The 9,948-nt window shown below is 36.1% G+C and overlaps 1 long non-coding RNA gene and 1 pseudogene across 1 annotated transcript; both read left to right on the forward strand.

Moving 5' to 3' along the window:
• The first annotated feature begins 1,536 nt into the window (after positions 1-1,536).
• On the forward strand, positions 1,537-6,124 carry LOC120170509 (annotated as a pseudogene).
• A 1,675-nt stretch (positions 6,125-7,799) lies between these two features.
• Positions 7,800-9,519, forward strand: LOC120170537. The gene is made up of 3 exons (XR_005520781.1): positions 7,800-7,936; positions 8,208-8,735; positions 9,149-9,519. It is a non-coding gene; the product is annotated as an uncharacterized LOC120170537 (long non-coding RNA).
• Positions 9,520-9,948: the final 429 nt, after the last annotated feature.

Genomic DNA, 9,948 nt, shown 5'->3' on the forward strand with positions numbered 1-9,948 from the left:
AAGTACAAGTTACATATTACGAAAATCCAAGATAAATAGATAGATAGATAGATGTGTAAAGAGATGAAATAAATTAAGTGATCTGATTAAAAAGTTCTTCACTAAACGAATTATATTATAAGCTTTTAAAATCAAACCAAATGAAATTCGAACTAATTCTTTAATATTTTTTATTATTTCAAGAGAAATAGTACTAATAAATAAGATTGATTTTTAAAAAAAAATGAAAAACATTAGACCTTTAGTATATTTTTCTATGTTAGTCATTTCATTAAGATATTTGTATTCAATATTTATATATAAAATTTTAAAATAATATTTGGTGATGTTTAATATTAGGGGAAGAAGATTATGGTCAGATATGACTATTTAATGTTTTTAATTTAATCGGAGAATTATAATATTCGGGATAGAATAAGTAGAGGAAAGAGAAATTTTGAATATCTAAAAATTTCATAACACTTGATTTTTCTATCTTCTCTTTTATTTTCTCGAGCTCCAACCATCGAACTTGAACTTATATCAAGATCTCGTTTAATATTATTACGTGATATTCTAAATTAATAATTAAAATATTTTATAAAATATGTTGGTGTCTAAGTATTCAATAATTATAAAAATCAAAGGGAAACCATAGTCAAATATTTACAAAGGTTAAATCATTATTTATTTGTTGATGTGAACATTCATATAAGCTTTACATTTTTTCTCTGTGGAAGCAATGGTTTTAATCAAACACACACACACACACACAACCCCATGAAAAACAAATTATCCAACAATTTCAGCTACGAAAAATAAAGGTTAAATCCTGTTGTTAATCCCTGTATCTTGGTGAGTTTAAGATTTAACCAATGTACTTGAAAAGAAAAAGAAAAAGTTGTCTTACGTTTTCTGTATAAAAATTCTAGTCCAACTCTATTAATATATATATTTTGAGCTAATTGCACCACATATCCTCAAACTATCACCTTCATTCTAAATTTATCTCTAAACTTTTAAACATTTTGATTTCATTCTCAAACTATGCATCTTATTTTAAATTGATCCCAAAATTTAGCACATTTCAAATCCATACCTCAACTATAACCCCATTCTAAATTGGTCCCTAAACTTTTGAACATTCTAATACCACCCCACAAAATCATTCAAAAGTTTAGGGATAAAATTGGAATATTCAAAAGTTTAGGGACCAATATAAAATAAGAGTACTACTTTAGAGATTAATTTGGAATGCTTAAAAAGTTGGAGATCAATTTAGAATTAATCATAATTTAGACCTAAAATGAGAGTCATAGTTTAGGCATGTGTGGTACAATTAATTAATATATATATATTTTATCAAAACTTGCCTACTATCAAGTATGTTCAAGGATTGGAATCAATATGAAATATTTAGAAGGACTAAATAAAAATAGTAGTAAAATGGGGTATAAGATCTAATTGTTAAGTCGTTAGTTTAAAATTTAAAAATTAGCGAGGTGGAGAAAATTGCCGAGAGGAAACTGAATTTTGAACTCGGACGGAGCATGCAGAATGAACACTGGAATGGTTGCGGCAGGAGGCCTGATCAGAGATGAAAACGGGAGTTGGGTCCATGGATTCATGATGAATATCGGGAGAACAAATAGCGCCATGGTCGAGGTATGGGGAATCAGACAGGGACTACTCCTCGCAAAATCGCTGGGTGCGAGGAACTTAAGCGTCGAAGGTGACGCCAAGTAGGTAATTGAAGCCCTGAATAAAGAAAGAATGGATGACATGTAATCTTCAGAGATTGTGAAAAGATGAAAGAGGAAGGTTGGATAACAGAGATTAGACATACATGGAGAGAGGGTAATCGGTGCGCTGACCGTGTAGCAAATCTTACCCCCAAGGAGAGAAGGGAACGCACCTGTTGAAAAATCCACCGAAAAAATTAGATTATCTTCTTCAGGCGGACATTGAAGGAGTAGCAGAACTTGGATGGTAGACTACTGAGTAGTCATTCCTTTGTAACAAAAATAAAAATAAAAATTAGTATCAAAATTTAGTTTGTCTAGTTTAAAATCGATATACCTAAGCATGGTCAAGATTTAATATACCCAATTTTAAAATCGTTGAGTATGCTTATCAAGTACATAATGATTTATGAATGTTTTGTGATTGCACATGTCTAAGGATAGAAAAATTTTGTTAGAAAATACCAATACATTAATATTATGGAATAAAGATTTTTAAATCGAAAAAGTTTTATTCGCACATAAACTAAATCCAAAAAATCACTCAAATAGAGGGACTAGCGGCAAATTTTACCAAACTAAACCTGCTTCAAAACTCAAAAGCTCGTAAATGGCTTGTTGAGTCTAATGTCCATGGTCAACCCAATGGCTTGATGTTACCTTAACCAGTCAATATGGGCGGCTCACCATCCCCATGCTTCCAAGTGCTGGTTGTTTAAGTAATCCGTTGCTTCAAAAAACAAATTTACGAAAATTGGTTTACAAAGTTGAAGAAGAAGGCTGCTCCATGGCGTTTTACTCTCTTCACCTTCTTAATCTTGATTACATGTATGTTCTAATCTCCTTTTTATCCGCTTAATTATGACCTTTTTCTCATTAAATGCATGGAAATCTTTCTTGGGTCAGCTTTTATTTTTCACTTTCGTGTTTTTCCAGGATGATTCTGTTAATTTATTGCAATCTCTGTTTTAAACTGTCATGTTTTTGCTTACAGGTATTATGGTTGCTGGAGATTCTTTAGAATCAGACAAAAAGTACTGCTGAAGCTAAAATCTTTTCTGCAAGAACAAAATCCAGTGAATCAAGAGAGAGATTCAAAATGGAATAGCGAAAACTCGAGTCCATGTCAATGGCATGGAATCTCATGTTCTTCTTCTAATGGAACTAGGGTCATTGGCATAAACCTTACGGACAGCAATATTTCCGGGAAAATGTTTGATAAGTTCTCGGCCTTAACCGAAATCCGATGATTTGTCGAAGAACACCATCAATGGAGCTATACCAGACGAGTTGAACCAATGCAGAAGCCTTGTATACCTTATCGCATAATCTCATTGAAGGACAGCTGAACTTATCAGGTTTGAATAGTTTAGATATACTTGAATTGTCTACGAATAGATTTCATGGGGATATTCATGTTAATTTCCCAGGAATCTGCAGGAGATTGGTTGTTGCAAACGTTTCAAGTAACAATTTCACTGATTTGATCGATTTCTTTGATGAATGCTGGAATCTGCAGTATCTGGATTTGAGTTCCAACAACTTTGTTGGCAATATATGGACTGGATTTCCAGGAGATTGGTTGTTCCAGGATCGATATTTCCGAACAACCGCATTCTGCGGATGTTAGACCTTTCGGTAAACAATTTTCAGGGTGAATTTCCAGGAGATATTTCGTTTTGCAGGAACTTGACTGTGTTGAACGTCTATGGAAACGATTTCACCGGTAAAATTCCATCCGAAATCGGGACGATTTTGAGTCTTGAAGGCTTGTTCTTGGGGGACAATAGTTTTTCAAGTGTGATCCCAGAAACCCTTTTGAATCTAACAAATATGGGGTATTTAGATTTGAGTAAAAGCAACTTTGGTGGGGAGATTCAAAGAGATTTTTGGGAGATTTACACAGTTGAAGTTCCTTGTATTGCACGGAAATTCATACAAAGGAGGGTTTCATTCTTCAGGGATTCTCAGATTACAAAATTTGTATGGTTTGGATCTAAGTTACAACAATTTCACTGTTCCATTACCTGTTGAAATCTCTCAAATGAAAAGCTTGAGCATCTTGATGATGGCTCACAATCAACTTACAGGCAGTATCCCACTTGAATATGGCAACTTGCTTCAGTTACAAGCCCTTGATTTGTCCTTCAACAACCTTTCGGGACCGATCCCTCGAGAACTCGGAAAACTGAGCTCTCTGTTATGGCTAATGCTTGCAAACAACTCCCTTAATGGTGAAATCCCACCACAAATTGGCAACTGTTCGAGTCTACTATGGCTGAACCTTGCCAACAACCAACTCTCTGGAACTATTTCACCTCAGTTGGCAATGATCGGGAGGAACGCTACTTCGACTTTCGAGTCAAACCGGATAAAGTCCAGAGACCGGTCACGATCCGGTACCGGTAAGTGCATGTCGATCAAACGATGGATACCGGCAGACTACCCGCCTTTTAATTTTATGTATACAATTCTCACCAGGAAAAATTGATGAAGTATATGGGATAAGTTGCTTAAAGGTGTTGGCATTTTCCCAAAGATCACTGCAGGTTCAATGGTGAGAACATATCAGATCTCGGGTTACGTTCAGCTTACTGAAACCGGTTTTCGGGTCCGATTCCTGCAGATATCGGTTTGATGCAAGATTTCAGTATGTTGCATTTAGGATTCAATGGCTTCAACGGTGAACTGCCTGCATAAATTGGCCAGCTTCAACTTGCTGTTCTAAATATCACTCGAAGCATGTTTTCTGGAACAATTCCAGAAGAGTTACGGAATGTCAAATGTTTGCAGATGTTAGATTTGTCGTATAACAACTTTTCTGGCATGTTTCCAGCAAGCTTGGACAAGTTGTCTGAATTGACCAAGTTCAACATTTCATACAATCCCTTCATTTCAGGTGCAGTTCCAACAATCGGTCAATTTGCAACGTTCGAGAAAGAGTCCTACCTCGGAGATCCACTGCTCCATGTCCTGGATTTCATCGCTAATCGAACGGATCACTTGGCAAACAATCATTGCCGGCATAGAAAATCTGTCAAGTTGGCTGTGTTTCTGGTGTTATTAGGCCTAACACTGGCCTTTTTGGTATTCGGAATTCTGTCTCTTTTGGTGTTATTGGTGAGAAGCCCTGAAGAACCAGCGGGATCTCTCTTATGGAATGAGAATTTCCGACACAATCTGACATTGAGTTCCGGCGGCTCATCGCCATTGTTTTCGGACACTGTCAAGGTCATCCGTATAGACAAAACAGCATTCACTCACGCAGATATTTTGAAGGCTACGGATAATTTTTCGGAGGATAGGATTCTTGGGAAAAGCGGATTCGGAACTGTACCGCGGAGTATTGCCGGATGGGAGAGAAGTAGCACTCAAAAAGCTACAAAGAGAAGGGATAGAGGGCGAAAGGGAGTTTCGGGCAGAGATGGAGGTTCTTCGACAAAACGGTTTCGGTTGGCCGCACCCTAACCTTGTACCACTTTATGGTTGGTGCCTTGATGGTTTAGAGAAGAAATTGGTTTACTAGTACATGGAAGGCGGAAGCCTGGAAGACGTTATAACAGATCAAGTGCGGTTAACATGGCGGAGATGGATCAACATGGCGGTCGATATTGCACGGGCATTAGTGTTTCTACACCATGAATGCCACCCTGCAATTGTGCATAGGGATGTTAAGGCCAGCAATGTGTTGCTAGATAAATACGGAAGGGCCAGAGTCACGGATTTCGGGCTAGCGAGAGTTGTCGATGTCGGAGATAGCCCCGTGAGCACGACAGTTGCAGGAACCATCGGTTACGTAGCACCAGAATACGGGCATACTTGGCAAGCTACGACAAAAGGCGATGTTTACAGTTACGGGGTATTAGTAATGGAACTCGCAACCAGGCGACGAGCTGTGGACCGAGTGGAAGAATGTTTGGTCGAATGGGCGAGACGTATCATGGGGAATGGAGAAAACGGATTAGTTCAGGCCATAGTACCGGTCGCGGTTGACGGTTCAGGGCCAGCCGAGGGTACTGTCGAGATGTGCGAGCTGCTTCAGATTGCTGTCTGATGCGTTGCCGAAACACCACAAACTAGACCCAACATGAAAGAAGTGTTGGACATGCTAATTAGAATAACAAACAGTGAGGCAGATTTTACGGATAGATTGTCAAATAGTTATTAGATTACACAGGTTTACTACACTTGAACTTCTCAACAAGGAAGTGGATTGCGTTCAACACGGGTATATATATACATATATTTACCATTTTCTATGTATATAAAGGCTTGTATTTAATCAAAAAACCGTTGCTTTTTTCTTTGCGACAGTGCAGGAGTTACAAGCAAATCGACGGGATCTTTGGGGGCAGTGGTGATGGCTGTTCACGGTCGTCTCCCTACTCTTTTGTTCTCATTTTTCGTTATTTTCTTCTACTTTTACTAGTTTTCAATTTTAGTTTTATCATAGTTTAATATTAATGATTCTCTTAGCCTTTTTTTTTAGTAAAGGGTATAATGACTATCGATGTTTGTGGACTTCTGGTGTTGATTTATTTCTTAGTTTTTTTATCTTGGTCTGTATTTCAACATGCTTCTATGGATGTGATTGCTTTTCAGGGGAGATCGCCTTCTCCGTTTGTCATTTTGGATATTCTTCAAGTTTTCTCTTCTATGGTTGGTGCTCGGTGTCGATGCTTCATTTGTTCATACTTTTACTTATCAAACTATCACTAGGCGATCATTGTAAGATTTTATGATAGTATCGATTGTGTCAACAAAAACTCAAATCAATATGTGAATATTAAGTTAAAATAAAGATAAATATGAAGTTTTAACATCGAATTGAAAGTGAACTTTAGGATTCATATTGAATTTCAAAACGTTTAAATGAGTTAGTCCATATGATGACTTATTCAAGTAAAAATATTAAAATAATACAAGAGCCCAATGGCATCGAGGTTCGAGGATGGCAAAGACTCGTGATTGCCTTCAATTATTGGTGAATGAGTGCGTTTCCAAGAGCCCTAGTGGATATCTATCTTCATTGGATCCAATATGAACTAAAATGCTTGGATTTGGTGATGATTAGTTAGAAAATCATAACTTACATCTCCATAATCATAAACTTAGATAAGTTAGATTAGAGCATATACCAACTCACTATTATATACTTGGTCACATATGTTATGTACCCTAAGATCATTTAAAAGACCTTCCTCTCTAGCATTGATCTCCAAGTCACATGCCTCTATAAAAGCTTCCAAAAATGTAATCTTTTTAAAAAATTTATCGCTATTCACATCATCTTTGTATTATTTCATTGACTTGTGTTTATTATCCTCTTTCTTTAGATTGATTTAGATATATTCAAGAGTTCCAACTTTGTCACCCTAAAGTTTACTTTTATTCCTTGTACTTAGGTTATCGTCCAGAACTTCGATCTAATCTAAAAGACATTAAAATCGAATTTTAAATATGACATCCGATTCTATCTATAAATGTTACCGTACAAACATCTCATGTGGCTATGGAAAGATGGTATCAAAGATGCAATAAATAAATAGTCCAGATTGGAATTGCAATTCGAGTTTAATGATGTTTCTGTCTATTGCCGTGGAAAATCCTAGTGCAATTTTCCTTTGCCTTTTCCAGTACACTCTAAATTACAGGTGTAGGTGTGTTCATGGCCAGGTGGGTCGAATAATTTATTTTAATATTCTTTTAAATACTAAATTTATTTTTATAGTAATATGATCATTATCCGATCAATAAAAATTGACTAAAATTGATCGGATAATGGTTATATGTGACTCGACGATTCAAAATTTTACATAATAATAAATTTAATCTTAAATGTTCAATCCTTGTATCTATTTACATAATAACAAATCTCTAACAATTAAAATATACTTAGAATTCCCGATTGAATCATTTCAATCCCCACTAACCAAACAGTGGGTTTTGTGAGATAAGAGAGAGAGAGAGAGAGAAACAGTGGAAATTGTGGGCAGCAAGCATCTCTCCTCACACCCAAATTCTTTGCCTATAAATTAGAGCATGCGTGTTCCAAGCTATGACATAGTTGAGTGTGAAATGTAGAATTCTTATGACAGCAGCATTGCTAATAAATCAAAGGACGTTTCGCTCAAAGACCTCAGCAACAAGCATGCAGAGTTTTCTCTAGTCAGAGGATGGGATGAACATCACAGTCCAAGAAATCTCCTATTAGCGTTAGTAACCCCACTCTATCTTAAAGCTTTCACCACCTATAACGTGCATTCGTCCCTTAAATCATATATCGATACCCGTGTTGGATACGTATATGTGTCTTAAGAAACATGTTTACAGATTCAGAGGATGCCTTGATGTTATAGTTCTATATCCATGCGTCAAACACGAGTGTTTCAACAGAAATTTTATTACATAATAAATATTATTACTATTGTATTAAAACATGTCGTGTCGTGTCTCGAATAATCGGATCTTTCCTAATAATTGTAGGTAGGAGAAGTTGGAAAACTGTCAAAGATATTCCAATGGAAAGGAGAAGTTGAGAAAGGACTACCAAACTGGAGTGCAGATGTGTTGATTGATGCTTTAAGGGTTTAGAGTGCTAGTTGTTCTCATGTGTTTCTTCCATTTTTATGTATTATATCGTGATTTTACATGTCAAACATGATATTATCGTAGGAGAGAAGGAAATCGAGATTAGAAATCAAATAGGGAGGCTTTTACATGCCTTATTTATGGTTTTTTTAATAAAAATGTTTATGTTTAGGAAAACCATAAAGCATAACACGCTCACCATCTCCCCTCAGCAGCTCACTTTCTTCTCTCTTCACTCTTTTTTTTCCTTAAATAAAACCAAATAAAATCACCCAATAGCTCGACTCTAAGCATGGATTAACAGAGGAAACGGAGTTACCTTCGGCGTTGAAAAGTTTCTAGTCTCTAGTGAGCAACGATTATGTTCCTTCGACTCTTTGAAGGACTCTTCAACTCCGGTGGAACCAACGACGATCTTAAATGGTAAGATCTTGGTTCTTTTTCTCTACTTTCTCCCTGTTTTTTGATTACTTGATTGTTTTTTTTGTTTCGAAAAGCTCTCATTTTTTTATCTCTTCGAATGGTTCTTTTTTTTTTTTATGATTCCTCCCCTATTTGCTGTTGTCTCGTTGATATATCTGATTTGCTGAGGAAAAGGATTTTCCTTTTTCATGTTCTGCTCTCTTTCTTGAAAAGGGAGGAGCCCCTTTCATGTATATTGGTTGTTGTTTTGGTTTACCGAGGGGAAAAGATCCTCAGAGAAAAAACATCTTGCAAATGTATAATTATCTTAAATATATTAACTATTTCTTTATTTTATGATCGCCTGGAAGAGACAAAAGAAACATCTTGTTCTTTCTTCAACAATTTTTTATTTATAGTGGGCCTCTTATTAGGATTCGAACCCAGATGAAGTTTTGACCATCTATCAGAGCAAAAAAGAATGAATGGATCTTGTAGGATTCCCAAGAAATTCTTCTATTGCTTTCGGAAGCAGATGATTATTCATACGCTTCTCAAGTTCCATGAATAGTCGGGACATTGAGGAATATCCATAAAGGCATTTAGGGAATCGGTCTGATTCTATCTCCGTTAGTTCTGTTTGAAGAAAGGAAGGATCCCAAAGAATCGATCTTTCTTTTCGTTGTTGAATCTCTCTTTGATTGATCAATATGTGATATTCTGAATCCTCATTACTAATGGAATCGAAACGATCTCTGGATTGATCAGAAGATCCTTTCAATTGGCTAGAATCTGTTACTTGAACGAAACTAAATCTTGTGGAATCATATTGAAAATTTGACGATACATTTTGTACCTTGCTAAAAAATCAATCAATGTTTATCAACCATACATTGTCTAACCAAATCCAATTCTCTCTCGATATGTTCCTCAAAAAATTAGATTTGTGCGGATTCTTCCCTCAACTAACGAAGAGATCTTGGTGGAATTGCCACATATGAAATTGAGCACAATTTTGCAAAGAAATATGCCTCTTGAGAATAGATGGGAAACATTCTCAATATCATTTAATTAAATAGTTGACCCAACTCCTTATTGTTTGAAGAAACCCTCCGCTTCAATTGGTATTTTTTTCACGAAAAACAAGCATGAGGTAACAAATCCAGTCTTTCACTAAGATTTCGAATAGTTGTCCGGAGTTCAAGTTGATTATGTTTCGCCTCTTACTCGGAGA

This window comes from Hibiscus syriacus, unplaced genomic scaffold (genome assembly GCF_006381635.1).
Source record: "Hibiscus syriacus cultivar Baekdansim isolate YM2019G1 unplaced genomic scaffold, ASM638163v2 tig00111780_pilon, whole genome shotgun sequence".
Taxonomy (NCBI): domain Eukaryota; kingdom Viridiplantae; phylum Streptophyta; class Magnoliopsida; order Malvales; family Malvaceae; genus Hibiscus; species Hibiscus syriacus.